Source organism: Mya arenaria, chromosome 10 (genome assembly GCF_026914265.1).
Source record: "Mya arenaria isolate MELC-2E11 chromosome 10, ASM2691426v1".
Taxonomy (NCBI): Eukaryota; Metazoa; Mollusca; class Bivalvia; order Myida; family Myidae; genus Mya; species Mya arenaria.
In genome coordinates this window covers 72008524-72015102 of record NC_069131.1, presented here as the reverse complement: position 1 = coordinate 72015102, position 6579 = coordinate 72008524, and the positions used below count along the sequence as shown (strand labels likewise).

At 37.8% G+C, this 6579-nt stretch overlaps 2 non-coding genes across 2 annotated transcripts; both read left to right on the top strand.

Moving 5' to 3' along the window:
* Positions 1–3485: 3485 nt before the first annotated feature.
* Trnaq-cug (transfer RNA glutamine (anticodon CUG)) lies at positions 3486–3557 on the top strand. The gene has a single exon. It is a non-coding gene; the product is annotated as a tRNA-Gln (tRNA).
* A 287-nt stretch (positions 3558–3844) lies between these two features.
* On the top strand, positions 3845–3916 carry Trnaq-cug (transfer RNA glutamine (anticodon CUG)). The gene has a single exon. It is a non-coding gene; the product is annotated as a tRNA-Gln (tRNA).
* Positions 3917–6579: the final 2663 nt, after the last annotated feature.

The following is a 6579-nucleotide window of genomic DNA, read 5'->3' as shown; positions in this document are numbered from 1 at the left end:
AAAGAATACTAAACAAAATTCGTTACAGCTGTCTTTTCAGTGTAGATTAAAAAAGGGATAACGGAGACAACTTTTTCTTCCTCTTTTCTTTTCCCCCCTTTTCGATGACAGTGCGGATCTTTTGTAAAAGGGTTTTTTGGGCACCCTTTTAAAAACCTTGAGGTTTTTTTTCCGTAAAAACCTTAGAGGGGTCGATCTATGCAAAAATGAGTGGATTTTTTTTGTCCGGTGGTGTTTTGTCCGGTTTCCGAATAAATGACTACTTGAATGTTTGATAAAACGTTTAATAGACATCGTGAATGACTAATCTAATGGTCTACTAATTATATGACAGACTGATTTAGTTAATGAATGACTGACATACTGAATTACTAAATCACAAGTTTAAAATGTCTGACCTACAGACTGACTAATGTTAATAAACACTGTAAATAAATGCGTGAATAAATGGAAGCCGGACAAAACACCCCCGGACTAAACACCCTGGGAAAAATACCCCCGGACTAAACACCCTGGGACAAAACACCCCCGGACTAAACATCCTCGGAAAATAACCCTTGGACTAAACATTCCGGACAAAACACTGCCGGTCACCCCCCCCCCCCCCACCCGAACAAAACATCCCTGGACAAAACACCTCCATATAGGGGGCGTTGGCAATGTTGCTTACGCTAATGTTACCATTGCGTTCAATGAATAGCATCGATGAAACTGAGGTGTCTTTGTGGAAAAGCTCAGTGATATGTGTAGGGGTCATTGCCAATTTGCTTTTGCTAATATACGGAGGCTTCTATGAGCAAAAACTCGGGAAATGTATTAGATGCGTTGCTTGTGTTGCTATTGCTTAACTACGGAGTCTTCTATGTTAAATAACCCTTTCAGACCTATAACTGCTGAATAAATGACTGTATCAATAGCCATGAAATATTTCGTTTTTGTTCATTGCCTCCCGTGATGTGTTTCTTTAACATGGTTTTGGAGATCGTATTCTTAGCATATAAAAAACAAAAATATATAAGACAATAATCATCTAGCTCAGGGCCAATAGTAAATATGAGGCGGCCGAAATTTCCAACCACTCAAAAAAAATTCTTCTTAAGCTGCTTCAAGTATAAAATGTTTGTAAAATCGGGCAATCATTCAGTATTAAACAATTCTTGGACCAATTTCGCAACAACTACTTTTAATGAAAACTATGTGCCAACAGTTGAAAATCGGGTGGCCGCATATTCCTCTCAGACCTAATTACACCGTGAACTGATTTCTTACCTGTTCATGAAATGACCCGTGTAAAGGAATACAATTGTTCTGATGAGGCAAACAACGAATGTGATTTCCCAGGAGTTAGTGATGCTATCCTGTGTTATGTGTGTGGCGGAAATTATATGTTGGTCAGTCTTAAAAGGAAAAAAGGGTTCTTTTCTGTATCAAACCGTGAACATGCATGTTTACCTTTCGTTTGTTTCTGTGTCAGAAAATAACCAAATTACATTCAGTCGGTTAGCCAGCCAGCCAGCCAAATTTTTGGTTAGTCATTTAGTCAGTCCCTGCTACGGTCAATTAATAATTTAGTCTCAATTTATAATATAATATTGTGGTCCAGCAATAATACACTGACCATAGGATCATGCAATTCATTTATAACATGGCGGGGGGGGGGGGTAGGGTTTTTACAAAGAATGTGTGCAAGGCTGGTGTTCATTTGAGACAATTTGTAAGAAACCTCTTTCGAAATAAGTGAATGGCTCTAAAAAGTGCCGTTTGCCAACATTGAAGACGGAATGGGTTTGCGAGCGTGCACGAACGCCGGCTAGCAGAGGTCATCGTAGCTCCTGTCCCCGTCACTACCGGTAGGGCTACCATCGGAATCGGAAAACGCGTTAACGTCGAACGCAGAGAGGTCGGAGTCGCTCTCATCCCCGGAGGTGGACTCCTGGTCGCCCAGGTCGTCGAGGACGCGCCTATTAAGGTCCACTATGTCAGCGGCAATCTTTGTGGTGTACTCGTAGTACATGTATCGTACTCCCTCGAGGACCGACAGTCGGAGACGCGTGTTATAGCGGGAAATCCTGTTTCCGGTTCGATCTGCGATGTTGAAGCGCTGTGTGGCCTCACAGACAAGACGGTTGAGGACGAACACCTGCTCACAGGACTTCCGGAACCGCAGTTCGGTGTCCCTCAGCTGACGGCGGAGTGCTAGGCTGACATTGACAGACATGGTTTCGGATGATAGTTTCCCAAATAAGACAGAGAAATATATTTGATTCAGTGTTGCAATGATATGCAGTATTTATACTTTTCACGGAGTACTCCTCGACGACAACCGTCTACCGACTACAACTGTTAATTAGTGCCAATTAGTGTTCACACCCTCCTGTCCAAGGTGCGGGCGACTTCCGCTCAGAGACGGACGGACGAACGACCAGTCATGCGTGCACTATTGTCTGATAGGAGTAACAATAATATACGAGGTGTGAAATCTACACGTGCAACTAAGCTCTACTCCACCAAGTGGCGCATTATCACGTCTACGAGGTGTAACCTTAATTGGCACGCGTTTTAGGACTATTTGTTTGTTGTTCTCTGTTTTCATCTTTGAAGTGATGCACTATGTATCGATTTAGATCACAAAATCGATATAACGTGGTTTAAAGGCCGATAATAAAAAATGTTCATAGAATTTGAATAAAAGAGTACTTTTAGTTAACACTCCATTATGGGTTCAGTTTTGTTAACTTATCTTTGTTTGAGTTTTAAGTAGAAATTAAAGTGACACTCTTATTCAAAATCAAAGCATACACACGTATAAAAACATAAATTTTGACTGATAAAGCTAGAAATACTTACTAAATAATGCATTTATAGAATATAATAATTACTGTTAACAAGATTGTAACCATGTATTTAAAAGTTGAAAACGCAAAAATATTAAATGATTGGTGAATGCTAAAAGATTTACTATAGTCTCATTAGGTAGAAATACTGTGTTTTATGCACATTTCTTTCAAATTAAACTTGGTATCCTTCATAAGAACCATTATTTTTGACATTTATTCATCCTTTTTTGAATATTAAAACAAAAGTATTAAATGTGGTATATCTTGTTTGGGAGTAAGAGTGCATCTTTAAATCTATGAAGTTAAACAGAAAATCAATATAAACATTATAATATAACGGATAGTGCAGAATTCGTTCTTAACTTTCATTTAACATTAACACAATCATTAACTATCAGATTTAAATATAGATCGGAACTTCTGCTTTCGCCCGTATAACAGTTACATGGTAACCTGCGTGACATATTTTGTTCACAGACATATATGAAAATTTATCATAAATCTTTAATGCAAGTTCAAAATACATGCCTAATATGTTTTTATTTAGTATATACGTACATCGGTCATGTAGACAAACAAGTCATAATTCTGCTTAGGTAAGTGCAGGTAAGTATAATCATCATGAAAAAGGATGCAATTACACGTAACGGTTCCATGGTGTAATGGTTAGCACTCAGGACTCTGAATCCTGCGATCCGAGTTCAAATCTCGGTGGAACCTCATATTTTGTTTGAGTGCATATCAACCTTTATTATACGGACAGGCGAACCATATATAAGCTCCAAATCAGAATGGGCAAAAATAATAAACTGTTGTTTTCATTCTCATGTTTGTAATTAGCCATCTCAAAATGAAGTTGCTCGCAATTCTATAAGTAAATTCTAAGCTTGATTCTTGACCGACGAGTCGCAACTGTCTTTAATGTTTTTATTGTTTGTTTGTCTGTTTGTGCGTCTGTTGCTTTCAACTGATTTAAAAGTTTCTTTAATCGCTCAGATTAACCCATCGGTTCCATGGTGTAATGGTTAGCACTCAGGACTCTGAATCCTGCGATCCGAGTTCAAATCTCGGTGGAACCTTACTTTGTTTGAAAAAAATATTCACCTTTATTGTTCAAACAGAAGGACGAACCGGTCATATATCTATATAAGATAAATAACTTAAATTTTATTAAAGGCTAATGCGGTGATAAACCGTTTTGAAAACATTATAGAAAGGATAAAGGACTGCTCCGCTGAACTTTCAAATTCGTTTACATGTTTTATTTGTTCTTTCCAGTAACTCGAACTCCTAATGTATAAAGGCATTTTTATCTTTCCTACTTTTCTTGACTTTTTTGGCGTGCGAAAACAATAATTGTGTATTCTTGGATATTTTGACACATCAAACATATATCCACTTTGTAGAAATACTTTTCCGAATAAAAATGTAACTGCTTTTTGCTCCAAAATGTTATAAAATGTTCTTTCGTAAGATTAGCTCAACTTACTCCAAAACTTGCAGCAAAGGATGTTTATCCCACCCCCCAAGAAAAGCATCTACCATGGCCTCTCGTGTTAGATAGGTTCATCCCAACCCTCGCGATGGGTTTTCTGCGAAAACTCGATAAACCGCAAAACACCCTACACTATTGGCTATGGAAGATACGTCTAATTTATCATGCTTGCTAAATATTGAACCTCAATAATAAGTAAAGAAAATAAGATTTGAACCATTTTATGTATTTGTGCTTCAAGCCATCGTTAGCAGTATGAAATACCTTTAAATGCATATATGTTACCTAAGTAAATTTAGAAAACATAATGAGCTTTTAATTGTTGGATTTATTCATATCAAAGTGAAATCTCACGTATATTTAAGAAATATAACACACCACTTAGGGTCATATGACATTATAAGGACCGGCCAGTCAGCCACCGAAAGTGTATATGGACCGAGGGTGAGCTAATAATGTTTACTTGCGACAAGTTTTCGCCGTTGTGAAAATAGCAAGCCGCACTTACCAATTGAATGACGTCAGCGGTCCATATTACATTTTGGCGAGGTCCGGACCGGCCAAAAATATAACATGGACCGCTGACGTCATTAAACTGGAATTTCATCAAAATACAGTGATATACGGACAGATCGAGTTTATATATACAAAGAAGGGACACATTTATGTGAGGTATAATATTTAAGAAATATAACACACCACTGAGTGTCATATGGCTTTATATGGACCGGCCAGTCAGCCACCGAAGGTGTTTATGTACCGAGGCGTAAGCCGAGGTCCATTCACCTTCGGGGGCTACTGACCGGTCCATATAATGTCATATGGCCCGAAGTGGTGTGTCATATTTCTTATATTATACCGAACATTTTTCACTACAATTCAATATGTTTAAAGCGGCGATTTAAATGTGTTTTATTGAGCAAAGCTTATAATGTTTACTTGCGACAACTTTTCGCCGTTGTGAAATAGCACGCAGCGGTCCATATTACATTTTTTGCGAGGTCCGGACCGGCCAAAAATATAATATGGACCGGTGACGTCACAAAACTGTATTTTAATCAAAATACAGTGATATACGGACCGATCGAGTTTATATATACAAAGAAGGGACAAATTTATGTGAGGTATAATATAAGGTAATATGATGACTGTTCGCATACAAGAGTGTTTTAAAGTAACGCTCGCACATAATTCATGTAGGTGGCCGTGAATATCGGATGCGAACACATACTATTCTCTTTTATAGAGAACAATGCACGAAAACTCGGCATGAATATTGTGCCGGAATGACATTATTCCCGTCATATCTATTTACACTGCTGTTTCTACTTAGGATTTGCATTTTATATTGTCTTTGCAATTATGGTACTCACATTAACCTTTTTTTCAGAGCTTTGCAATTTCAAATAACGTCCAACGTGATAAAATGCGTTGGCAGTTTACATCAGACACAAAGGAACACGATCATTAAACAGCATGTAGCCGTTTTGGACGGTGAATCGGTGTGTGTGCAGAGGAGGGACCTTTGGGATGTTTAAAAGAGGGCGTTGACAATGTTGCTATCGCTAATGTTATCATTGCATTCGATAAACAGAATAAATCAAAGCGTGGCTTCAATGTGCAACAACTCGAGGATTTGTTGAGGAGGCGTTGACAATATCGTTATTGCTAATATACCAATGCGTTCAATAAACTGTATCAATCAAACCGAGTCTTCTATGTGCCATAATTCGAGGATGTGTTTAGGGGGGCTTGGCAATGTTGTTATTGCTAATGTTACCATTGCGTTCAATGAAAAGTATATATCAACGTTGTACACGTATACAAAAATAAGCAGGGGTTGTTTGAACGGGGGATGTTCTGTATGACAAAGCCATTAATTGACTTCATGACTGACAAATGTTTGACTATCCTATACAATCAACTTAAATTAAAAACGTATGACTGATTTACGACTGACCGAATGATTGGCTTAATGACTATTGAATGCACAGAGACTTGAAAGTATGATGATAGCCTACCAGCTTACCATGCCTTACTTTAAATAGTTGTATGTGGCCTCAGCTGGGTAAAATCAGTCTGGACCAATAAAATAAAATATTGGCTTATACATGTGTATGTATTGATTTTGAATAAGAGTGTCAGTTTAAATTAAGAACGAATTCCGCACTACCCATATATGACGATGATTTTTTTCATTTAATGTGATAAATCTTATCTCTAAAATGCAACGAAAGGTATGCGAAG